The 21,243-nt window shown below is 50.9% G+C and overlaps 36 non-coding genes across 36 annotated transcripts; all 36 read left to right on the top strand.

Annotated features, from left to right (window-relative positions):
• Positions 1-528: 528 nt before the first annotated feature.
• On the top strand, positions 529-599 carry TRNAG-GCC (transfer RNA glycine (anticodon GCC)). The gene has a single exon. It is a non-coding gene; the product is annotated as a tRNA-Gly (tRNA).
• A 350-nt stretch (positions 600-949) lies between these two features.
• Positions 950-1,020, top strand: TRNAG-CCC (transfer RNA glycine (anticodon CCC)). The gene has a single exon. It is a non-coding gene; the product is annotated as a tRNA-Gly (tRNA).
• Positions 1,021-1,575: 555 nt separating this feature from the next.
• Positions 1,576-1,646, top strand: TRNAG-GCC (transfer RNA glycine (anticodon GCC)). The gene has a single exon. It is a non-coding gene; the product is annotated as a tRNA-Gly (tRNA).
• A 350-nt stretch (positions 1,647-1,996) lies between these two features.
• Positions 1,997-2,067, top strand: TRNAG-CCC (transfer RNA glycine (anticodon CCC)). Its single transcript has one exon. It is a non-coding gene; the product is annotated as a tRNA-Gly (tRNA).
• Positions 2,068-2,632: 565 nt separating this feature from the next.
• On the top strand, positions 2,633-2,703 carry TRNAG-GCC (transfer RNA glycine (anticodon GCC)). The gene has a single exon. It is a non-coding gene; the product is annotated as a tRNA-Gly (tRNA).
• A 350-nt stretch (positions 2,704-3,053) lies between these two features.
• Positions 3,054-3,124, top strand: TRNAE-CUC (transfer RNA glutamic acid (anticodon CUC)). The gene has a single exon. It is a non-coding gene; the product is annotated as a tRNA-Glu (tRNA).
• A 555-nt stretch (positions 3,125-3,679) lies between these two features.
• On the top strand, positions 3,680-3,750 carry TRNAG-GCC (transfer RNA glycine (anticodon GCC)). The gene has a single exon. It is a non-coding gene; the product is annotated as a tRNA-Gly (tRNA).
• Positions 3,751-4,100: 350 nt separating this feature from the next.
• Positions 4,101-4,171, top strand: TRNAG-CCC (transfer RNA glycine (anticodon CCC)). Its single transcript has one exon. It is a non-coding gene; the product is annotated as a tRNA-Gly (tRNA).
• Positions 4,172-4,726: 555 nt separating this feature from the next.
• TRNAG-GCC (transfer RNA glycine (anticodon GCC)) lies at positions 4,727-4,797 on the top strand. Its single transcript has one exon. It is a non-coding gene; the product is annotated as a tRNA-Gly (tRNA).
• A 350-nt stretch (positions 4,798-5,147) lies between these two features.
• TRNAG-CCC (transfer RNA glycine (anticodon CCC)) lies at positions 5,148-5,218 on the top strand. Its single transcript has one exon. It is a non-coding gene; the product is annotated as a tRNA-Gly (tRNA).
• Positions 5,219-5,773: 555 nt separating this feature from the next.
• TRNAG-GCC (transfer RNA glycine (anticodon GCC)) lies at positions 5,774-5,844 on the top strand. The gene has a single exon. It is a non-coding gene; the product is annotated as a tRNA-Gly (tRNA).
• A 350-nt stretch (positions 5,845-6,194) lies between these two features.
• On the top strand, positions 6,195-6,265 carry TRNAG-CCC (transfer RNA glycine (anticodon CCC)). The gene has a single exon. It is a non-coding gene; the product is annotated as a tRNA-Gly (tRNA).
• Positions 6,266-6,820: 555 nt separating this feature from the next.
• On the top strand, positions 6,821-6,891 carry TRNAG-GCC (transfer RNA glycine (anticodon GCC)). Its single transcript has one exon. It is a non-coding gene; the product is annotated as a tRNA-Gly (tRNA).
• A 350-nt stretch (positions 6,892-7,241) lies between these two features.
• Positions 7,242-7,312, top strand: TRNAG-CCC (transfer RNA glycine (anticodon CCC)). The gene has a single exon. It is a non-coding gene; the product is annotated as a tRNA-Gly (tRNA).
• Positions 7,313-7,877: 565 nt separating this feature from the next.
• TRNAG-GCC (transfer RNA glycine (anticodon GCC)) lies at positions 7,878-7,948 on the top strand. The gene has a single exon. It is a non-coding gene; the product is annotated as a tRNA-Gly (tRNA).
• Positions 7,949-8,298: 350 nt separating this feature from the next.
• On the top strand, positions 8,299-8,369 carry TRNAE-CUC (transfer RNA glutamic acid (anticodon CUC)). Its single transcript has one exon. It is a non-coding gene; the product is annotated as a tRNA-Glu (tRNA).
• Positions 8,370-8,924: 555 nt separating this feature from the next.
• On the top strand, positions 8,925-8,995 carry TRNAG-GCC (transfer RNA glycine (anticodon GCC)). The gene has a single exon. It is a non-coding gene; the product is annotated as a tRNA-Gly (tRNA).
• Positions 8,996-9,345: 350 nt separating this feature from the next.
• On the top strand, positions 9,346-9,416 carry TRNAG-CCC (transfer RNA glycine (anticodon CCC)). The gene has a single exon. It is a non-coding gene; the product is annotated as a tRNA-Gly (tRNA).
• A 555-nt stretch (positions 9,417-9,971) lies between these two features.
• On the top strand, positions 9,972-10,042 carry TRNAG-GCC (transfer RNA glycine (anticodon GCC)). Its single transcript has one exon. It is a non-coding gene; the product is annotated as a tRNA-Gly (tRNA).
• A 350-nt stretch (positions 10,043-10,392) lies between these two features.
• TRNAG-CCC (transfer RNA glycine (anticodon CCC)) lies at positions 10,393-10,463 on the top strand. Its single transcript has one exon. It is a non-coding gene; the product is annotated as a tRNA-Gly (tRNA).
• A 565-nt stretch (positions 10,464-11,028) lies between these two features.
• Positions 11,029-11,099, top strand: TRNAG-GCC (transfer RNA glycine (anticodon GCC)). The gene has a single exon. It is a non-coding gene; the product is annotated as a tRNA-Gly (tRNA).
• Positions 11,100-13,060: 1,961 nt separating this feature from the next.
• Positions 13,061-13,131, top strand: TRNAG-GCC (transfer RNA glycine (anticodon GCC)). The gene has a single exon. It is a non-coding gene; the product is annotated as a tRNA-Gly (tRNA).
• Positions 13,132-13,481: 350 nt separating this feature from the next.
• On the top strand, positions 13,482-13,552 carry TRNAG-CCC (transfer RNA glycine (anticodon CCC)). Its single transcript has one exon. It is a non-coding gene; the product is annotated as a tRNA-Gly (tRNA).
• A 555-nt stretch (positions 13,553-14,107) lies between these two features.
• TRNAG-GCC (transfer RNA glycine (anticodon GCC)) lies at positions 14,108-14,178 on the top strand. The gene has a single exon. It is a non-coding gene; the product is annotated as a tRNA-Gly (tRNA).
• A 350-nt stretch (positions 14,179-14,528) lies between these two features.
• Positions 14,529-14,599, top strand: TRNAG-CCC (transfer RNA glycine (anticodon CCC)). Its single transcript has one exon. It is a non-coding gene; the product is annotated as a tRNA-Gly (tRNA).
• A 555-nt stretch (positions 14,600-15,154) lies between these two features.
• TRNAG-GCC (transfer RNA glycine (anticodon GCC)) lies at positions 15,155-15,225 on the top strand. Its single transcript has one exon. It is a non-coding gene; the product is annotated as a tRNA-Gly (tRNA).
• Positions 15,226-15,575: 350 nt separating this feature from the next.
• Positions 15,576-15,646, top strand: TRNAG-CCC (transfer RNA glycine (anticodon CCC)). Its single transcript has one exon. It is a non-coding gene; the product is annotated as a tRNA-Gly (tRNA).
• Positions 15,647-16,201: 555 nt separating this feature from the next.
• TRNAG-GCC (transfer RNA glycine (anticodon GCC)) lies at positions 16,202-16,272 on the top strand. Its single transcript has one exon. It is a non-coding gene; the product is annotated as a tRNA-Gly (tRNA).
• Positions 16,273-16,622: 350 nt separating this feature from the next.
• On the top strand, positions 16,623-16,693 carry TRNAG-CCC (transfer RNA glycine (anticodon CCC)). Its single transcript has one exon. It is a non-coding gene; the product is annotated as a tRNA-Gly (tRNA).
• Positions 16,694-17,248: 555 nt separating this feature from the next.
• On the top strand, positions 17,249-17,319 carry TRNAG-GCC (transfer RNA glycine (anticodon GCC)). The gene has a single exon. It is a non-coding gene; the product is annotated as a tRNA-Gly (tRNA).
• Positions 17,320-17,669: 350 nt separating this feature from the next.
• On the top strand, positions 17,670-17,740 carry TRNAE-CUC (transfer RNA glutamic acid (anticodon CUC)). Its single transcript has one exon. It is a non-coding gene; the product is annotated as a tRNA-Glu (tRNA).
• Positions 17,741-18,295: 555 nt separating this feature from the next.
• On the top strand, positions 18,296-18,366 carry TRNAG-GCC (transfer RNA glycine (anticodon GCC)). The gene has a single exon. It is a non-coding gene; the product is annotated as a tRNA-Gly (tRNA).
• Positions 18,367-18,716: 350 nt separating this feature from the next.
• Positions 18,717-18,787, top strand: TRNAG-CCC (transfer RNA glycine (anticodon CCC)). The gene has a single exon. It is a non-coding gene; the product is annotated as a tRNA-Gly (tRNA).
• A 555-nt stretch (positions 18,788-19,342) lies between these two features.
• Positions 19,343-19,413, top strand: TRNAG-GCC (transfer RNA glycine (anticodon GCC)). The gene has a single exon. It is a non-coding gene; the product is annotated as a tRNA-Gly (tRNA).
• Positions 19,414-19,763: 350 nt separating this feature from the next.
• Positions 19,764-19,834, top strand: TRNAG-CCC (transfer RNA glycine (anticodon CCC)). Its single transcript has one exon. It is a non-coding gene; the product is annotated as a tRNA-Gly (tRNA).
• Positions 19,835-20,399: 565 nt separating this feature from the next.
• TRNAG-GCC (transfer RNA glycine (anticodon GCC)) lies at positions 20,400-20,470 on the top strand. Its single transcript has one exon. It is a non-coding gene; the product is annotated as a tRNA-Gly (tRNA).
• The last annotated feature ends 773 nt before the right edge of the window (positions 20,471-21,243 follow it).

Below are 21,243 nucleotides of genomic sequence, written 5' to 3'. Positions count from 1 at the left end.
TATTTTAAAAGGCATGGGAAAAGAAAAATGGAAACGGTAGATAAGATGATTGCATTGCTTGTCTGTTTTCTGCGCAAAGAAAGCACTCTGCTGCCCTCTTTTAGCAGAAGATGGAACTGCAGTTTCAACTTAAGGCGGGAAACCTTCTATTATGCAAATAATTCCCAGAAGACCCCAGAAGCCCAGATTGAAAGGGTGTCAGCCTCGTGTGGCTGCAAAGATATCCCCTGAGTCCTGCAGTAGAAGTCTGGCTTTCCTGAGGCACGGTGCTCAGGGAACTGCACTCAGAGTAGCGACCCATACAAAGGCCACCCTCATCTACCAGTGTGCTTGCCTCTGTCCACTTTTCCTGTCTATAGAACCTGGCCGTTCGTGGCCAAGTGAGTGAGAAGGACTGCCAGGGCAGCGCAGCTCCCATTCACCCACCGGAGCTGGCGCCATCCTCATGTCACTGCAGTGCTCTGTTAAATCAGCTGCTCTGGGCTGCAATGGTCCAGAGCACTGTAGCGCCAGTGTGCAGCATGTAAGGCATTGGTGGTTCAGTGGTAGAATTCTCGCCTGCCACGCGGGAGGCCCGGGTTCGATTCCCGGCCAATGCATGAGCGTTTTGCACATGTACCTTTCGTTGACTTTGAAGCATCGTGAAAAGGAAGAGATCAAGCAAAAAAACAAGCCTTGATTGCCTTGCTTGCCTTATTTCTGCTACTAGCGATCACTCTGCTGATCCCTTTTAGTAGAAGGGGCCGCTGCGCCTTGACTGGAAGCAGGGCAATCTCAGATTATGCAAACAGCTCATAGAGGCCCAGCCCGAGTAGGTGCCAGTCTCACACGTCTGCAAAGGCCTTCAATGAGGCTTTCAGCAGAAGTCAAGAGTTTACGAGTGACCATTCGCATGGAACTGGCAGGTGTGTTAAATCAAGCGCTCTACCGCAGTAATGCTGCTTGTCAAGCATTGGTAGTTCAGTGGTAGAATTCTCGCTTCCCAAGCGGGAGGCCCGGGTTCGATTCCCGGCCAATGCATGGCACTTTTGTAGACGTGTCTCTTGATATTTTAAAAGGCATGGGAAAAGAAAAATGGAAACGGTAGATAAGATGATTGCATTGCTTCTCTGTTTTCTGCGCAAAGAAAGCACTCTGCTGCCCTCTTTTAGCAGAAGATGGAACTGCAGTTTCAACTTAAGGCGGGAAACCTTCTATTATGCAAATAATTCCCAGAAGACCCCAGAAGCCCAGATTGAAAGGGTGTCAGCCTCGTGTGGCTGCAAAGATATCCACTGAGTCCTGCAGTAGAAGTCTGGCTTTCCTGAGGCACGGTGCTCAGGGAACTGCACTCAGAGTAGCGACCCATACAAAGGCCACCCTCATCTACCAGTGTGCTTGCCTCTGTCCACTTTTCCTGTCTATAGAACCTGGCCGTTCGTGGCCAAGTGAGTGAGAAGGACTGCCAGGGCAGCGCAGCTCCCATTCACCCACCGGAGCTGGCGCCATCCTCATGTCACTGCAGTGCTCTGTTAAATCAGCTGCTCTGGGCTGCAATGGTCCAGAGCACTGTAGCGCCAGTGTGCAGCATGTAAGGCATTGGTGGTTCAGTGGTAGAATTCTCGCCTGCCACGCGGGAGGCCCGGGTTCGATTCCCGGCCAATGCATGAGCGTTTTGCACATGTACCTTTCGTTGACTTTGAAGCATCGTGAAAAGGAAGAGATCAAGCAAAAAAACAAGCCTTGATTGCCTTGCTTGCCTTATTTCTGCTACTAGCGATCACTCTGCTGATCCCTTTTAGTAGAAGGGGCCGCTGCGCCTTGACTGGAAGCAGGGCAATCTCAGATTATGCAAACAGCTCATAGAGGCCCAGCCCGAGTAGGTGCCAGTCTCACACGTCTGCAAAGGCCTTCAATGAGGCTTTCAGCAGAAGTCAAGAGTTTACGAGTGACCATTCGCATGGAACTGGCAGGTGTGTTAAATCAAGCGCTCTACCGCAGTAATGCTGCTTGTCAAGCATTGGTAGTTCAGTGGTAGAATTCTCGCTTCCCAAGCGGGAGGCCCGGGTTCGATTCCCGGCCAATGCATGGCACTTTTGTAGACGTGTCTCTTGATATTTTAAAAGGCATGGGAAAAGAAAAATGGAAACGGTAGATAAGATGATTGCATTGCTTCTCTGTTTTCTGCGCAAAGAAAGCACTCTGCTGCCCTCTTTTAGCAGAAGATGGAACTGCAGTTTCAACTTAAGGCGGGAAACCTTCTATTATGCAAATAATTCCCAGAAGACCCCAGAAGCCCAGATTGAAAGGGTGTCAGCCTCGTGTGGCTGCAAAGATATCCACTGAGTCCTGCAGTAGAAGTCTGGCTTTCCTGAGGCACGGTGCTCAGGGAACTGCACTCAGAGTAGCGACCCATACAAAGGCCACCCTCATCTACCAGTGTGCTTGCCTCTGTCCACTTTTCCTGTCTATAGAACCTGGCCGTTCGTGGCCGTTCGTGGCCAAGTGAGTGAGAAGGACTGCCAGGGCAGCGCAGCTCCCATTCACCCACCGGAGCTGGCGCCATCCTCATGTCACTGCAGTGCTCTGTTAAATCAGCTGCTCTGGGCTGCAATGGTCCAGAGCACTGTAGCGCCAGTGTGCAGCATGTAAGGCATTGGTGGTTCAGTGGTAGAATTCTCGCCTGCCACGCGGGAGGCCCGGGTTCGATTCCCGGCCAATGCATGAGCGTTTTGCACATGTACCTTTCGTTGACTTTGAAGCATCGTGAAAAGGAAGAGACCGAACAAAAAAACAAGCCTTGATTGCCTTGCTTGCCTTATTTCTGCTACTAGCGATCACTCTGCTGATCCCTTTTAGTAGAAGGGGCCGCTGCGCCTTGACTGGAAGCAGGGCAATCTCAGATTATGCAAACAGCTCATAGAGGCCCAGCCCGAGTAGGTGCCAGTCTCACACGTCTGCAAAGGCCTTCAATGAGGCTTTCAGCAGAAGTGAAGAGTTTACAAGTGACCATTCGCATGGAACTGGCAGGTGTGTTAAATCAAGCGCTCTACCGCAGTAATGCTGCTTGTCAGGCATTGGTAGTTCAGTGGTAGAATTCTCGCTTCTCAAGCGGGAGGCCCGGGTTCGATTCCCGGCCAATGCATGGCACTTTTGTAGACGTGTCTCTTGATATTTTAAAAGGCATGGGAAAAGAAAAATGGAAACGGTAGATAAGAAGATTGCATTGCTTGTCTGTTTTCTGCGCAAAGAAAGCACTCTGCTGCCCTCTTTTAGCAGAAGATGGAACTGCAGTTTCAACTTAAGGCGGGAAACCTTCTATTATGCAAATAATTCCCAGAAGACCCCAGAAGCCCAGATTGAAAGGGTGTCAGCCTCGTGTGGCTGCAAAGATATCCCCTGAGTCCTGCAGTAGAAGTCTGGCTTTCCTGAGGCACGGTGCTCAGGGAACTGCACTCAGAGTAGCGACCCATACAAAGGCCACCCTCATCTACCAGTGTGCTTGCCTCTGTCCACTTTTCCTGTCTATAGAACCTGGCCGTTCGTGGCCAAGTGAGTGAGAAGGACTGCCAGGGCAGCGCAGCTCCCATTCACCCACCGGAGCTGGCGCCATCCTCATGTCACTGCAGTGCTCTGTTAAATCAGCTGCTCTGGGCTGCAATGGTCCAGAGCACTGTAGCGCCAGTGTGCAGCATGTAAGGCATTGGTGGTTCAGTGGTAGAATTCTCGCCTGCCACGCGGGAGGCCCGGGTTCGATTCCCGGCCAATGCATGAGCGTTTTGCACATGTACCTTTCGTTGACTTTGAAGCATCGTGAAAAGGAAGAGATCAAACAAAAAAACAAGCCTTGATTGCCTTGCTTGCCTTATTTCTGCTACTAGCGATCACTCTGCTGATCCCTTTTAGTAGAAGGGGCCGCTGCGCCTTGACTGGAAGCAGGGCAATCTCAGATTATGCAAACAGCTCATAGAGGCCCAGCCCGAGTAGGTGCCAGTCTCACACGTCTGCAAAGGCCTTCAATGAGGCTTTCAGCAGAAGTGAAGAGTTTACGAGTGACCATTCGCATGGAACTGGCAGGTGTGTTAAATCAAGCGCTCTACCGCAGTAATGCTGCTTGTCAAGCATTGGTAGTTCAGTGGTAGAATTCTCGCTTCCCAAGCGGGAGTCCCGGGTTCGATTCCCGGCCAATGCATGGCACTTTTGTAGACGTGTCTCTTGATATTTTAAAAGGCATGGGAAAAGAAAAATGGAAACGGTAGATAAGATGATTGCATTGCTTGTCTGTTTTCTGCGCAAAGAAAGCACTCTGCTGCCCTCTTTTAGCAGAAGATGGAACTGCAGTTTCAAATTAAGGCGGGAAACCTTCTATTATGCAAATAATTCCCAGAAGACCCCAGAAGCCCAGATTGAAAGGGTGTCAGCCTCGTGTGGCTGCAAAGATATCCCCTGAGTCCTGCAGTAGAAGTCTGGCTTTCCTGAGGCACGGTGCTCAGGGAACTGCACTCAGAGTAGCGACCCATACAAAGGCCACCCTCATCTACCAGTGTGCTTGCCTCTGTCCACTTTTCCTGTCTATAGAACCTGGCCGTTCGTGGCCAAGTGAGTGAGAAGGACTGCCAGGGCAGCGCAGCTCCCATTCACCCACCGGAGCTGGCGCCATCCTCATGTCACTGCAGTGCTCTGTTAAATCAGCTGCTCTGGGCTGCAATGGTCCAGAGCACTGTAGCGCCAGTGTGCAGCATGTAAGGCATTGGTGGTTCAGTGGTAGAATTCTCGCCTGCCACGCGGGAGGCCCGGGTTCGATTCCCGGCCAATGCATGAGCGTTTTGCACATGTACCTTTCGTTGACTTTGAAGCATCGTGAAAAGGAAGAGATCAAACAAAAAAACAAGCCTTGATTGCCTTGCTTGCCTTATTTCTGCTACTAGCGATCACTCTGCTGATCCCTTTTAGTAGAAGGGGCCGCTGCGCCTTGACTGGAAGCAGGGCAATCTCAGATTATGCAAACAGCTCATAGAGGCCCAGCTCGAGTAGGTGCCAGTCTCACACGTCTGCAAAGGCCTTCAATGAGGCTTTCAGCAGAAGTCAAGAGTTTACGAGTGACCATTCGCATGGAACTGGCAGGTGTGTTAAATCAAGCGCTCTACCGCAGTAATGCTGCTTGTCAAGCATTGGTAGTTCAGTGGTAGAATTCTCGCTTCCCAAGCGGGAGGCCCGGGTTCGATTCCTGGCCAATGCATGGCACTTTTGTAGACGTGTCTCTTGATATTTTAAAAGGCATGGGAAAAGAAAAATGGAAACGGTAGATAAGATGATTGCATTGCTTCTCTGTTTTCTGCGCAAAGAAAGCACTCTGCTGCCCTCTTTTAGCAGAAGATGGAACTGCAGTTTCAACTTAAGGCGGGAAACCTTCTATTATGCAAATAATTCCCAGAAGACCCCAGAAGCCCAGATTGAAAGGGTGTCAGCCTCGTGTGGCTGCAAAGATATCCACTGAGTCCTGCAGTAGAAGTCTGGCTTTCCTGAGGCACGGTGCTCAGGGAACTGCACTCTGAGTAGCGACCCATACAAAGGCCACCCTCATCTACCAGTGTGCTTGCCTCTGTCCACTTTTCCTGTCTATAGAACCTGGCCGTTCGTGGCCAAGTGAGTGAGAAGGACTGCCAGGGCAGCGCAGCTCCCATTCACCCACCGGAGCTGGCGCCATCCTCATGTCACTGCAGTGCTCTGTTAAATCAGCTGCTCTGGGCTGCAATGGTCCAGAGCACTGTAGCGCCAGTGTGCAGCATGTAAGGCATTGGTGGTTCAGTGGTAGAATTCTCGCCTGCCACGCGGGAGGCCCGGGTTCGATTCCCGGCCAATGCATGAGCGTTTTGCACATGTACCTTTCGTTGACTTTGAAGCATCGTGAAAAGGAAGAGATCAAGCAAAAAAACAAGCCTTGATTGCCTTGCTTGCCTTATTTCTGCTACTAGCGATCACTCTGCTGATCCCTTTTAGTAGAAGGGGCCGCTGCGCCTTGACTGGAAGCAGGGCAATCTCAGATTATGCAAACAGCTCATAGAGGCCCAGCCCGAGTAGGTGCCAGTCTCACACGTCTGCAAAGGCCTTCAATGAGGCTTTCAGCAGAAGTCAAGAGTTTACGAGTGACCATTCGCATGGAACTGGCAGGTGTGTTAAATCAAGCGCTCTACCGCAGTAATGCTGCTTGTCAAGCATTGGTAGTTCAGTGGTAGAATTCTCGCTTCCCAAGCGGGAGGCCCGGGTTCGATTCCCGGCCAATGCATGGCACTTTTGTAGACGTGTCTCTTGATATTTTAAAAGGCATGGGAAAAGAAAAATGGAAACGGTAGATAAGATGATTGCATTGCTTCTCTGTTTTCTGCGCAAAGAAAGCACTCTGCTGCCCTCTTTTAGCAGAAGATGGAACTGCAGTTTCAACTTAAGGCGGGAAACCTTCTATTATGCAAATAATTCCCAGAAGACCCCAGAAGCCCAGATTGAAAGGGTGTCAGCCTCGTGTGGCTGCAAAGATATCCACTGAGTCCTGCAGTAGAAGTCTGGCTTTCCTGAGGCACGGTGCTCAGGGAACTGCACTCAGAGTAGCGACCCATACAAAGGCCACCCTCATCTACCAGTGTGCTTGCCTCTGTCCACTTTTCCTGTCTATAGAACCTGGCCGTTCGTGGCCAAGTGAGTGAGAAGGACTGCCAGGGCAGCGCAGCTCCCATTCACCCACCGGAGCTGGCGCCATCCTCATGTCACTGCAGTGCTCTGTTAAATCAGCTGCTCTGGGCTGCAATGGTCCAGAGCACTGTAGCGCCAGTGTGCAGCATGTAAGGCATTGGTGGTTCAGTGGTAGAATTCTCGCCTGCCACGCGGGAGGCCCGGGTTCGATTCCCGGCCAATGCATGAGCGTTTTGCACATGTACCTTTCGTTGACTTTGAAGCATCGTGAAAAGGAAGAGATCAAGCAAAAAAACAAGCCTTGATTGCCTTGCTTGCCTTATTTCTGCTACTAGCGATCACTCTGCTGATCCCTTTTAGTAGAAGGGGCCGCTGCGCCTTGACTGGAAGCAGGGCAATCTCAGATTATGCAAACAGCTCATAGAGGCCCAGCCCGAGTAGGTGCCAGTCTCACACGTCTGCAAAGGCCTTCAATGAGGCTTTCAGCAGAAGTCAAGAGTTTACGAGTGACCATTCGCATGGAACTGGCAGGTGTGTTAAATCAAGCGCTCTACCGCAGTAATGCTGCTTGTCAAGCATTGGTAGTTCAGTGGTAGAATTCTCGCTTCCCAAGCGGGAGGCCCGGGTTCGATTCCCGGCCAATGCATGGCACTTTTGTAGACGTGTCTCTTGATATTTTAAAAGGCATGGGAAAAGAAAAATGGAAACGGTAGATAAGATGATTGCATTGCTTCTCTGTTTTCTGCGCAAAGAAAGCACTCTGCTGCCCTCTTTTAGCAGAAGATGGAACTGCAGTTTCAACTTAAGGCGGGAAACCTTCTATTATGCAAATAATTCCCAGAAGACCCCAGAAGCCCAGATTGAAAGGGTGTCAGCCTCGTGTGGCTGCAAAGATATCCACTGAGTCCTGCAGTAGAAGTCTGGCTTTCCTGAGGCACGGTGCTCAGGGAACTGCACTCAGAGTAGCGACCCATACAAAGGCCACCCTCATCTACCAGTGTGCTTGCCTCTGTCCACTTTTCCTGTCTATAGAACCTGGCCGTTCGTGGCCGTTCGTGGCCAAGTGAGTGAGAAGGACTGCCAGGGCAGCGCAGCTCCCATTCACCCACCGGAGCTGGCGCCATCCTCATGTCACTGCAGTGCTCTGTTAAATCAGCTGCTCTGGGCTGCAATGGTCCAGAGCACTGTAGCGCCAGTGTGCAGCATGTAAGGCATTGGTGGTTCAGTGGTAGAATTCTCGCCTGCCACGCGGGAGGCCCGGGTTCGATTCCCGGCCAATGCATGAGCGTTTTGCACATGTACCTTTCGTTGACTTTGAAGCATCGTGAAAAGGAAGAGACCGAACAAAAAAACAAGCCTTGATTGCCTTGCTTGCCTTATTTCTGCTACTAGCGATCACTCTGCTGATCCCTTTTAGTAGAAGGGGCCGCTGCGCCTTGACTGGAAGCAGGGCAATCTCAGATTATGCAAACAGCTCATAGAGGCCCAGCCCGAGTAGGTGCCAGTCTCACACGTCTGCAAAGGCCTTCAATGAGGCTTTCAGCAGAAGTGAAGAGTTTACAAGTGACCATTCGCATGGAACTGGCAGGTGTGTTAAATCAAGCGCTCTACCGCAGTAATGCTGCTTGTCAGGCATTGGTAGTTCAGTGGTAGAATTCTCGCTTCTCAAGCGGGAGGCCCGGGTTCGATTCCCGGCCAATGCATGGCACTTTTGTAGACGTGTCTCTTGATATTTTAAAAGGCATGGGAAAAGAAAAATGGAAACGGTAGATAAGAAGATTGCATTGCTTGTCTGTTTTCTGCGCAAAGAAAGCACTCTGCTGCCCTCTTTTAGCAGAAGATGGAACTGCAGTTTCAACTTAAGGCGGGAAACCTTCTATTATGCAAATAATTCCCAGAAGACCCCAGAAGCCCAGATTGAAAGGGTGTCAGCCTCGTGTGGCTGCAAAGATATCCCCTGAGTCCTGCAGTAGAAGTCTGGCTTTCCTGAGGCACGGTGCTCAGGGAACTGCACTCAGAGTAGCGACCCATACAAAGGCCACCCTCATCTACCAGTGTGCTTGCCTCTGTCCACTTTTCCTGTCTATAGAACCTGGCCGTTCGTGGCCAAGTGAGTGAGAAGGACTGCCAGGGCAGCGCAGCTCCCATTCACCCACCGGAGCTGGCGCCATCCTCATGTCACTGCAGTGCTCTGTTAAATCAGCTGCTCTGGGCTGCAATGGTCCAGAGCACTGTAGCGCCAGTGTGCAGCATGTAAGGCATTGGTGGTTCAGTGGTAGAATTCTCGCCTGCCACGCGGGAGGCCCGGGTTCGATTCCCGGCCAATGCATGAGCGTTTTGCACATGTACCTTTCGTTGACTTTGAAGCATCGTGAAAAGGAAGAGATCAAACAAAAAAACAAGCCTTGATTGCCTTGCTTGCCTTATTTCTGCTACTAGCGATCACTCTGCTGATCCCTTTTAGTAGAAGGGGCCGCTGCGCCTTGACTGGAAGCAGGGCAATCTCAGATTATGCAAACAGCTCATAGAGGCCCAGCCCGAGTAGGTGCCAGTCTCACACGTCTGCAAAGGCCTTCAATGAGGCTTTCAGCAGAAGTGAAGAGTTTACGAGTGACCATTCGCATGGAACTGGCAGGTGTGTTAAATCAAGCGCTCTACCGCAGTAATGCTGCTTGTCAAGCATTGGTAGTTCAGTGGTAGAATTCTCGCTTCCCAAGCGGGAGTCCCGGGTTCGATTCCCGGCCAATGCATGGCACTTTTGTAGACGTGTCTCTTGATATTTTAAAAGGCATGGGAAAAGAAAAATGGAAACGGTAGATAAGATGATTGCATTGCTTGTCTGTTTTCTGCGCAAAGAAAGCACTCTGCTGCCCTCTTTTAGCAGAAGATGGAACTGCAGTTTCAAATTAAGGCGGGAAACCTTCTATTATGCAAATAATTCCCAGAAGACCCCAGAAGCCCAGATTGAAAGGGTGTCAGCCTCGTGTGGCTGCAAAGATATCCCCTGAGTCCTGCAGTAGAAGTCTGGCTTTCCTGAGGCACGGTGCTCAGGGAACTGCACTCAGAGTAGCGACCCATACAAAGGCCACCCTCATCTACCAGTGTGCTTGCCTCTGTCCACTTTTCCTGTCTATAGAACCTGGCCGTTCGTGGCCAAGTGAGTGAGAAGGACTGCCAGGGCAGCGCAGCTCCCATTCACCCACCGGAGCTGGCGCCATCCTCATGTCACTGCAGTGCTCTGTTAAATCAGCTGCTCTGGGCTGCAATGGTCCAGAGCACTGTAGCGCCAGTGTGCAGCATGTAAGGCATTGGTGGTTCAGTGGTAGAATTCTCGCCTGCCACGCGGGAGGCCCGGGTTCGATTCCCGGCCAATGCATGAGCGTTTTGCACATGTACCTTTCGTTGACTTTGAAGCATCGTGAAAAGGAAGAGATCAAACAAAAAAACAAGCCTTGATTGCCTTGCTTGCCTTATTTCTGCTACTAGCGATCACTCTGCTGATCCCTTTTAGTAGAAGGGGCCGCTGCGCCTTGACTGGAAGCAGGGCAATCTCAGATTATGCAAACAGCTCATAGAGGCCCAGCTCGAGTAGGTGCCAGTCTCACACGTCTGCAAAGGCCTTCAATGAGGCTTTCAGCAGAAGTCAAGAGTTTACGAGTGACCATTCGCATGGAACTGGCAGGTGTGTTAAATCAAGCGCTCTACCGCAGTAATGCTGCTTGTCAAGCATTGGTAGTTCAGTGGTAGAATTCTCGCTTCCCAAGCGGGAGGCCCGGGTTCGATTCCTGGCCAATGCATGGCACTTTTGTAGACGTGTCTCTTGATATTTTAAAAGGCATGGGAAAAGAAAAATGGAAACGGTAGATAAGATGATTGCATTGCTTCTCTGTTTTCTGCGCAAAGAAAGCACTCTGCTGCCCTCTTTTAGCAGAAGATGGAACTGCAGTTTCAACTTAAGGCGGGAAACCTTCTATTATGCAAATAATTCCCAGAAGACCCCAGAAGCCCAGATTGAAAGGGTGTCAGCCTCGTGTGGCTGCAAAGATATCCACTGAGTCCTGCAGTAGAAGTCTGGCTTTCCTGAGGCACGGTGCTCAGGGAACTGCACTCTGAGTAGCGACCCATACAAAGGCCACCCTCATCTACCAGTGTGCTTGCCTCTGTCCACTTTTCCTGTCTATAGAACCTGGCCGTTCGTGGCCGTTCGTGGCCAAGTGAGTGAGAAGGACTGCCAGGGCAGCGCAGCTCCCATTCACCCACCGGAGCTGGCGCCATCCTCATGTCACTGCAGTGCTCTGTTAAATCAGCTGCTCTGGGCTGCAATGGTCCAGAGCACTGTAGCGCCAGTGTGCAGCATGAAAGGCATTGGTGGTTCAGTGGTAGAATTCTCGCCTGCCATGCGGGAGGCCCGGGTTCGATTCCCGGCCAATGCATGAGCGTTTTGCACATGTACCTTTCGTTGACTTTGAAGCATCGTGAAAAGGAAGAGACCGAACAAAAAAACAAGCCTTGATTGCCTTGCTTGCCTTATTTCTGCTACTAGCGATCACTCTGCTGATCCCTTTTAGTAGAAGGGGCCGCTGCGCCTTGACTGGAAGCAGGGCAATCTCAGATTATGCAAAACGCTCATAGAGGCCCAGCCCGAGTAGGTGCCAGTCTCACACGTCTGCAAAGGCCTTCAATGAGGCTTTCAGCAGAAGTCAAGAGTTTACGAGTGACCATTCGCATGGAACTGGCAGGTGTGTTAAATCAAGCGCTCTACCGCAGTAATGCTGCTTGTCAGCCGGAAGCGGGAGGCCCGGGTTCGATTCCCGGCCAATGCATGGCACTTTTGTAGACGTGTCTCTTGATATTTTAAAAGGCATGGGAAAAGAAAAATGGAAACGGTAGATAAGATGATTGCATTGCTTGTCTGTTTTCTGCGCAAAGAAAGCACTCTGCTGCCCTCTTTTAGCAGAAGATGGAACTGCAGTTTCAACTTAAGGCGGGAAACCTTCTATTATGCAAATAATTCCCAGAAGACCCCAGAAGCCCAGATTGAAAGGGTGTCAGCCTCGTGTGGCTGCAAAGATATCCCCTGAGTCCTGCAGTAGAAGTCTGGCTTTCCTGAGGCACGGTGCTCAGGGAACTGCACTCAGAGTAGCGACCCATACAAAGGCCACCCTCATCTACCAGTGTGCTTGCCTCTGTCCACTTTTCCTGTCTATAGAACCTGGCCGTTCGTGGCCAAGTGAGTGAGAAGGACTGCCAGGGCAGCGCAGCTCCCATTCACCCACCGGAGCTGGCGCCATCCTCATGTCACTGCAGTGCTCTGTTAAATCAGCTGCTCTGGGCTGCAATGGTCCAGAGCACTGTAGCGCCAGTGTGCAGCATGAAAGGCATTGGTGGTTCAGTGGTAGAATTCTCGCCTGCCACGCGTGAGGCCCGGGTTCGATTCCCGGCCAATGCATGAGCGTTTTGCACATGTACCTTTCGTTGACTTTGAAGCATCGTGAAAAGGAAGAGACCGAACAAAAAAACAAGCCTTGATTGCCTTGCTTGCCTTATTTCTGCTACTAGCGATCACTCTGCTGATCCCTTTTAGTAGAAGGGGCCGCTGCGCCTTGACTGGAAGCAGGGCAATCTCAGATTATGCAAACAGCTCATAGAGGCCCAGCCCGAGTAGGCGCCAGTCTCACACGTCTGCAAAGGCCTTCAATGAGGCTTTCAGCAGAAGTCAAGAGTTTACGAGTGACCATTCGCATGGAACTGGCAGGTGTGTTAAATCAAGCGCTCTACCGCAGTAATGCTGCTTGTCAGCCGGAAGCGGGAGGCCCGGGTTCGATTCCCGGCCAATGCATGGCACTTTTGTAGACGTGTCTCTTGATATTTTAAAAGGCATGGGAAAAGAAAAATGGAAACGGTAGATAAGATGATTGCATTGCTTGTCTGTTTTCTGCGCAAAGAAAGCACTCTGCTGCCCTCTTTTAGCAGAAGATGGAACTGCAGTTTCAACTTAAGGCGGGAAACCTTCTATTATGCAAATAATTCCCAGAAGACCCCAGAAGCCCAGATTGAAAGGGTGTCAGCCTCGTGTGGCTGCAAAGATATACCCTGAGTCCTGCAGTAGAAGTCTGGCTTTCCTGAGGCACGGTGCTCAGGGAACTGCACTCAGAGTAGCAACCCATACAAAGGCCACCCTCATCTACCAGTGTGCTTGCCTCTGTCCACTTTTCCTGTCTATAGAACCTGGCCGTTCGTGGCCAAGTGAGTGAGAAGGACTGCCAGGGCAGCGCAGCTCCCATTCACCCACCGGAGCTGGCGCCATCCTCATGTCACTGCAGTGCTCTGTTAAATCAGCTGCTCTGGGCTGCAATGGTCCAGAGCACTGTAGCGCCAGTGTGCAGCATGTAAGGCATTGGTGGTTCAGTGGTAGAATTCTCGCCTGCCACGCGGGAGGCCCGGGTTCGATTCCCGGCCAATGCATGAGCGTTTTGCACATGTACCTTTCGTTGACTTTGAAGCATCGTGAAAAGGAAGAGATCAAACAAAAAAACAAGCCTTGATTGCCTTGCTTGCCTTATTTCTGCTACTAGCGATCACTCTGCTGATCCCTTTTAGTAGAAGGGGCCGCTGCGCCTTGACTGGAAGCAGGGCAATCTCAGATTATGCAAACAGCTCATAGAGGCCCAGCTCGAGTAGGTGCCAGTCTCACACGTCTGCAAAGGCCTTCAATGAGGCTTTCAGCAGAAGTCAAGAGTTTACGAGTGACCATTCGCATGGAACTGGCAGGTGTGTTAAATCAAGCACTCTACCGCAGTAATGCTGCTTGTCAAGCATTGGTAGTTCAGTGGTAGAATTCTCGCTTCCCAAGCGGGAGGCCCGGGTTCGATTCCCGGCCAATGCATGGCACTTTTGTAGACGTGTCTCTTGATATTTTAAAAGGCATGGGAAAAGAAAAATGGAAACGGTAGATAAGATGATTGCATTGCTTGTCTGTTTTCTGCGCAAAGAAAGCACTCTGCTGCCCTCTTTTAGCAGAAGATGGAACTGCAGTTTCAACTTAAGGCGGGAAACCTTCTATTATGCAAATAATTCCCAGAAGACCCCAGAAGCCCAGATTGAAAGGGTGTCAGCCTCGTGTGGCTGCAAAGATATCCCCTGAGTCCTGCAGTAGAAGTCTGGCTTTCCTGAGGCACGGTGCTCAGGGAACTGCACTCAGAGTAGCGACCCATACAAAGGCCACCCTCATCTACCAGTGTGCTTGCCTCTGTCCACTTTTCCTGTCTATAGAACCTGGCCGTTCGTGGCCAAGTGAGTGAGAAGGACTGCCAGGGCAGCGCAGCTCCCATTCACCCACCGGAGCTGGCGCCATCCTCATGTCACTGCAGTGCTCTGTTAAATCAGCTGCTCTGGGCTGCAATGGTCCAGAGCACTGTAGCGCCAGTGTGCAGCATGTAAGGCATTGGTGGTTCAGTGGTAGAATTCTCGCCTGCCACGCGGGAGGCCCGGGTTCGATTCCCGGCCAATGCATGAGCGTTTTGCACATGTACCTTTCGTTGACTTTGAAGCATCGTGAAAAGGAAGTGATCAAACAAAAAAACAAGCCTTGATTGCCTTGCTTGCCTTATTTCTGCTACTAGCGATCACTCTGCTGATCCCTTTTAGTAGAAGGGGCCGCTGCGCCTTGACTGGAAGCAGGGCAATCTCAGATTATGCAAACAGCTCATAGAGGCCCAGCTCGAGTAGGTGCCAGTCTCACACGTCTGCAAAGGCCTTCAATGAGGCTTTCAGCAGAAGTCAAGAGTTTACGAGTGACCATTCGCATGGAACTGGCAGGTGTGTTAAATCAAGCGCTCTACCGCAGTAATGCTGCTTGTCAAGCATTGGTAGTTCAGTGGTAGAATTCTCGCTTCCCAAGCGGGAGGCCCGGGTTCGATTCCCGGCCAATGCATGGCACTTTTGTAGACGTGTCTCTTGATATTTTAAAAGGCATGGGAAAAGAAAAATGGAAACGGTAGATAAGATGATTGCATTGCTTGTCTGTTTTCTGCGCAAAGAAAGCACTCTGCTGCCCTCTTTTAGCAGAAGATGGAACTGCAGTTTCAACTTAAGGCGGGAAACCTTCTATTATGCAAATAATTCCCAGAAGACCCCAGAAGCCCAGATTGAAAGGGTGTCAGCCTCGTGTGGCTGCAAAGATATCCCCTGAGTCCTGCAGTAGAAGTCTGGCTTTCCTGAGGCACGGTGCTCAGGGAACTGCACTCAGAGTAGCGACCCATACAAAGGCCACCCTCATCTACCAGTGTGCTTGCCTCTGTCCACTTTTCCTGTCTATAGAACCTGGCCGTTCGTGGCCAAGTGAGTGAGAAGGACTGCCAGGGCAGCGCAGCTCCCATTCACCCACCGGAGCTGGCGCCATCCTCATGTCACTGCAGTGCTCTGTTAAATCAGCTGCTCTGGGCTGCAATGGTCCAGAGCACTGTAGCGCCAGTGTGCAGCATGTAAGGCATTGGTGGTTCAGTGGTAGAATTCTCGCCTGCCACGCGGGAGGCCCGGGTTCGATTCCCGGCCAATGCATGAGCGTTTTGCACATGTACCTTTCGTTGACTTTGAAGCATCGTGAAAAGGAAGAGATCAAACAAAAAAACAAGCCTTGATTGCCTTGCTTGCCTTATTTCTGCTACTAGCGATCACTCTGCTGATCCCTTTTAGTAGAAGGGGCCGCTGCGCCTTGACTGGAAGCAGGGCAATCTCAGATTATGCAAACAGCTCATAGAGGCCCAGCCCGAGTAGGTGCCAGTCTCACACGTCTGCAAAGGCCTTCAATGAGGCTTTCAGCAGAAGTGAAGAGTTTACGAGTGACCATTCGCATGGAACTGGCAGGTGTGTTAAATCAAGCGCTCTACCGCAGTAATGCTGCTTGTCAAGCATTGGTAGTTCAGTGGTAGAATTCTCGCTTCCCAAGCGGGAGTCCCGGGTTCGATTCCCGGCCAATGCATGGCACTTTTGTAGACGTGTCTCTTGATATTTTAAAAGGCATGGGAAAAGAAAAATGGAAACGGTAGATAAGATGATTGCATTGCTTGTCTGTTTTCTGCGCAAAGAAAGCACTCTGCTGCCCTCTTTTAGCAGAAGATGGAACTGCAGTTTCAAATTAAGGCGGGAAACCTTCTATTATGCAAATAATTCCCAGAAGACCCCAGAAGCCCAGATTGAAAGGGTGTCAGCCTCGTGTGGCTGCAAAGATATCCCCTGAGTCCTGCAGTAGAAGTCTGGCTTTCCTGAGGCACGGTGCTCAGGGAACTGCACTCAGAGTAGCGACCCATACAAAGGCCACCCTCATCTACCAGTGTGCTTGCCTCTGTCCACTTTTCCTGTCTATAGAACCTGGCCGTTCGTGGCCAAGTGAGTGAGAAGGACTGCCAGGGCAGCGCAGCTCCCATTCACCCACCGGAGCTGGCGCCATCCTCATGTCACTGCAGTGCTCTGTTAAATCAGCTGCTCTGGGCTGCAATGGTCCAGAGCACTGTAGCGCCAGTGTGCAGCATGTAAGGCATTGGTGGTTCAGTGGTAGAATTCTCGCCTGCCACGCGGGAGGCCCGGGTTCGATTCCCGGCCAATGCATGAGCGTTTTGCACATGTACCTTTCGTTGACTTTGAAGCATCGTGAAAAGGAAGAGATCAAACAAAAAAACAAGCCTTGATTGCCTTGCTTGCCTTATTTCTGCTACTAGCGATCACTCTGCTGATCCCTTTTAGTAGAAGGGGCCGCTGCGCCTTGACTGGAAGCAGGGCAATCTCAGATTATGCAAACAGCTCATAGAGGCCCAGCTCGAGTAGGTGCCAGTCTCACACGTCTGCAAAGGCCTTCAATGAGGCTTTCAGCAGAAGTCAAGAGTTTACGAGTGACCATTCGCATGGAACTGGCAGGTGTGTTAAATCAAGCGCTCTACCGCAGTAATGCTGCTTGTCAAGCATTGGTAGTTCAGTGGTAGAATTCTCGCTTCCCAAGCGGGAGGCCCGGGTTCGATTCCTGGCCAATGCATGGCACTTTTGTAGACGTGTCTCTTGATATTTTAAAAGGCATGGGAAAAGAAAAATGGAAACGGTAGATAAGATGATTGCATTGCTTCTCTGTTTTCTGCGCAAAGAAAGCACTCTGCTGCCCTCTTTTAGCAGAAGATGGAACTGCAGTTTCAACTTAAGGCGGGAAACCTTCTATTATGCAAATAATTCCCAGAAGACCCCAGAAGCCCAGATTGAAAGGGTGTCAGCCTCGTGTGGCTGCAAAGATATCCCCTGAGTCCTGCAGTAGAAGTCTGGCTTTCCTGAGGCACGGTGCTCAGGGAACTGCACTCAGAGTAGCGACCCATACAAAGGCCACCCTCATCTACCAGTGTGCTTGCCTCTGTCCACTTTTCCTGTCTATAGAACCTGGCCGTTCGTGGCCAAGTGAGTGAGAAGGACTGCCAGGGCAGCGCAGCTCCCATTCACCCACCGGAGCTGGCGCCATCCTCATGTCACTGCAGTGCTCTGTTAAATCAGCTGCTCTGGGCTGCAATGGTCCAGAGCACTGTAGCGCCAGTGTGCAGCATGTAAGGCATTGGTGGTTCAGTGGTAGAATTCTCGCCTGCCACGCGGGAGGCCCGGGTTCGATTCCCGGCCAATGCATGAGCGTTTTGCACATGTACCTTTCGTTGACTTTGAAGCATCGTGAAAAGGAAGAGATCAAACAAAAAAACAAGCCTTGATTGCCTTGCTTGCCTTATTTCTGCTACTAGCGATCACTCTGCTGATCCCTTTTAGTAGAAGGGGCCGCTGCGCCTTGACTGGAAGCAGGGCAATCTCAGATTATGCAAACAGCTCATAGAGGCCCAGCCCGAGTAGGTGCCAGTCTCACACGTCTGCAAAGGCCTTCAATGAGGCTTTCAGCAGAAGTGAAGAGTTTACAAGTGACCATTCGCATGGAACTGGCAGGTGTGTTAAATCAAGCGCTCTACCGCAGTAATGCTGCTTGTCAGGCATTGGTAGTTCAGTGGTAGAATTCTCGCTTCTCAAGCGGGAGGCCCGGGTTCGATTCCCGGCCAATGCATGGCACTTTTGTAGACGTGTCTCTTGATATTTTAAAAGGCATGGGAAAAGAAAAATGGAAACGGTAGATAAGAAGATTGCATTGCTTGTCTGTTTTCTGCGCAAAGAAAGCACTCTGCTGCCCTCTTTTAGCAGAAGATGGAACTGCAGTTTCAACTTAAGGCGGGAAACCTTCTATTATGCAAATAATTCCCAGAAGACCCCAGAAGCCCAGATTGAAAGGGTGTCAGCCTCGTGTGGCTGCAAAGATATCCCCTGAGTCCTGCAGTAGAAGTCTGGCTTTCCTGAGGCACGGTGCTCAGGGAACTGCACTCAGAGTAGCGACCCATACAAAGGCCACCCTCATCTACCAGTGTGCTTGCCTCTGTCCACTTTTCCTGTCTATAGAACCTGGCCGTTCGTGGCCAAGTGAGTGAGAAGGACTGCCAGGGCAGCGCAGCTCCCATTCACCCACCGGAGCTGGCGCCATCCTCATGTCACTGCAGTGCTCTGTTAAATCAGCTGCTCTGGGCTGCAATGGTCCAGAGCACTGTAGCGCCAGTGTGCAGCATGTAAGGCATTGGTGGTTCAGTGGTAGAATTCTCGCCTGCCACGCGGGAGGCCCGGGTTCGATTCCCGGCCAATGCATGAGCGTTTTGCACATGTACGTTTCGTTGACTTTAAGGCATCTTGAAAAGGAAGAGATCAAACAAAAAAACAAGCCTTGATTGCCTTGCTTGCCTTATTTCTGCTACTAGCGATCACTCTGCTGATCCCTTTTAGTAGAAGGGGCCGCTGCGCCTTGACTGGAAGCAGGGCAATCTCAGATTATGCAAACAGCTCATAGAGGCCCAGCCCGAGTAGGTGCCAGTCTCACACGTCTGCAAAGGCCTTCAATGAGGCTTTCAGCAGAAGTGAAGAGTTTACGAGTGACCATTCGCATGGAACTGGCAGGTGTGTTAAATCAAGCGCTCTACCGCAGTAATGCTGCTTGTCAAGCATTGGTAGTTCAGTGGTAGAATTCTCGCTTCCCAAGCGGGAGTCCCGGGTTCGATTCCCGGCCAATGCATGGCACTTTTGTAGACGTGTCTCTTGATATTTTAAAAGGCATGGGAAAAGAAAAATGGAAACGGTAGATAAGATGATTGCATTGCTTGTCTGTTTTCTGCGCAAAGAAAGCACTCTGCTGCCCTCTTTTAGCAGAAGATGGAACTGCAGTTTCAAATTAAGGCGGGAAACCTTCTATTATGCAAATAATTCCCAGAAGACCCCAGAAGCCCAGATTGAAAGGGTGTCAGCCTCGTGTGGCTGCAAAGATATCCCCTGAGTCCTGCAGTAGAAGTCTGGCTTTCCTGAGGCACGGTGCTCAGGGAACTGCACTCAGAGTAGCGACCCATACAAAGGCCACCCTCATCTACCAGTGTGCTTGCCTCTGTCCACTTTTCCTGTCTATAGAACCTGGCCGTTCGTGGCCAAGTGAGTGAGAAGGACTGCCAGGGCAGCGCAGCTCCCATTCACCCACCGGAGCTGGCGCCATCCTCATGTCACTGCAGTGCTCTGTTAAATCAGCTGCTCTGGGCTGCAATGGTCCAGAGCACTGTAGCGCCAGTGTGCAGCATGTAAGGCATTGGTGGTTCAGTGGTAGAATTCTCGCCTGCCACGCGGGAGGCCCGGGTTCGATTCCCGGCCAATGCATGAGCGTTTTGCACATGTACCTTTCGTTGACTTTGAAGCATCGTGAAAAGGAAGAGATCAAACAAAAAAACAAGCCTTGATTGCCTTGCTTGCCTTATTTCTGCTACTAGCGATCACTCTGCTGATCCCTTTTAGTAGAAGGGGCCGCTGCGCCTTGACTGGAAGCAGGGCAATCTCAGATTATGCAAACAGCTCATAGAGGCCCAGCTCGAGTAGGTGCCAGTCTCACACGTCTGCAAAGGCCTTCAATGAGGCTTTCAGCAGAAGTCAAGAGTTTACGAGTGACCATTCGCATGGAACTGGCAGGTGTGTTAAATCAAGCGCTCTACCGCAGTAATGCTGCTTGTCAAGCATTGGTAGTTCAGTGGTAGAATTCTCGCTTCCCAAGCGGGAGGCCCGGGTTCGATTCCTGGCCAATGCATGGCACTTTTGTAGACGTGTCTCTTGATATTTTAAAAGGCATGGGAAAAGAAAAATGGAAACGGTAGATAAGATGATTGCATTGCTTCTCTGTTTTCTGCGCAAAGAAAGCACTCTGCTGCCCTCTTTTAGCAGAAGATGGAACTGCAGTTTCAACTTAAGGCGGGAAACCTTCTATTATGCAAATAATTCCCAGAAGACCCCAGAAGCCCAGATTGAAAGGGTGTCAGCCTCGTGTGGCTGCAAAGATATCCACTGAGTCCTGCAGTAGAAGTCTGGCTTTCCTGAGGCACGGTGCTCAGGGAACTGCACTCTGAGTAGCGACCCATACAAAGGCCACCCTCATCTACCAGTGTGCTTGCCTCTGTCCACTTTTCCTGTCTATAGAACCTGGCCGTTCGTGGCCGTTCGTGGCCAAGTGAGTGAGAAGGACTGCCAGGGCAGCGCAGCTCCCATTCACCCACCGGAGCTGGCGCCATCCTCATGTCACTGCAGTGCTCTGTTAAATCAGCTGCTCTGGGCTGCAATGGTCCAGAGCACTGTAGCGCCAGTGTGCAGCATGAAAGGCATTGGTGGTTCAGTGGTAGAATTCTCGCCTGCCATGCGGGAGGCCCGGGTTCGATTCCCGGCCAATGCATGAGCGTTTTGCACATGTACCTTTCGTTGACTTTGAAGCATCGTGAAAAGGAAGAGACCGAACAAAAAAACAAGCCTTGATTGCCTTGCTTGCCTTATTTCTGCTACTAGCGATCACTCTGCTGATCCCTTTTAGTAGAAGGGGCCGCTGCGCCTTGACTGGAAGCAGGGCAATCTCAGATTATGCAAAACGCTCATAGAGGCCCAGCCCGAGTAGGTGCCAGTCTCACACGTCTGCAAAGGCCTTCAATGAGGCTTTCAGCAGAAGTCAAGAGTTTACGAGTGACCATTCGCATGGAACTGGCAGGTGTGTTAAATCAAGCGCTCTACCGCAGTAATGCTGCTTGTCAGCCGGAAGCGGGAGGCCCGGGTTCGATTCCCGGCCAATGCATGGCACTTTTGTAGACGTGTCTCTTGATATTTTAAAAGGCATGGGAAAAGAAAAATGGAAACGGTAGATAAGATGATTGCATTGCTTGTCTGTTTTCTGCGCAAAGAAAGCACTCTGCTGCCCTCTTTTAGCAGAAGATGGAACTGCAGTTTCAACTTAAGGCGGGAAACCTTCTATTATGCAAATAATTCCCAGAAGACCCCAGAAGCCCAGATTGAAAGGGTGTCAGCCTCGTGTGGCTGCAAAGATATCCCCTGAGTCCTGCAGTAGAAGTCTGGCTTTCCTGAGGCACGGTGCTCAGGGAACTGCACTCAGAGTAGCGACCCATACAAAGGCCACCCTCATCTACCAGTGTGCTTGCCTCTGTCCACTTTTCCTGTCTA

Source organism: Ambystoma mexicanum, chromosome 1p (genome assembly GCF_040938575.1).
Source record: "Ambystoma mexicanum isolate Mex_15411 chromosome 1p, UKY_AmexF1_1, whole genome shotgun sequence".
In the NCBI taxonomy this organism is placed as follows: Eukaryota; Metazoa; Chordata; class Amphibia; order Caudata; family Ambystomatidae; genus Ambystoma; species Ambystoma mexicanum.
Note: the sequence above shows the minus strand (reverse complement) of the source record. Positions and strands in the feature narration are given on the sequence as shown.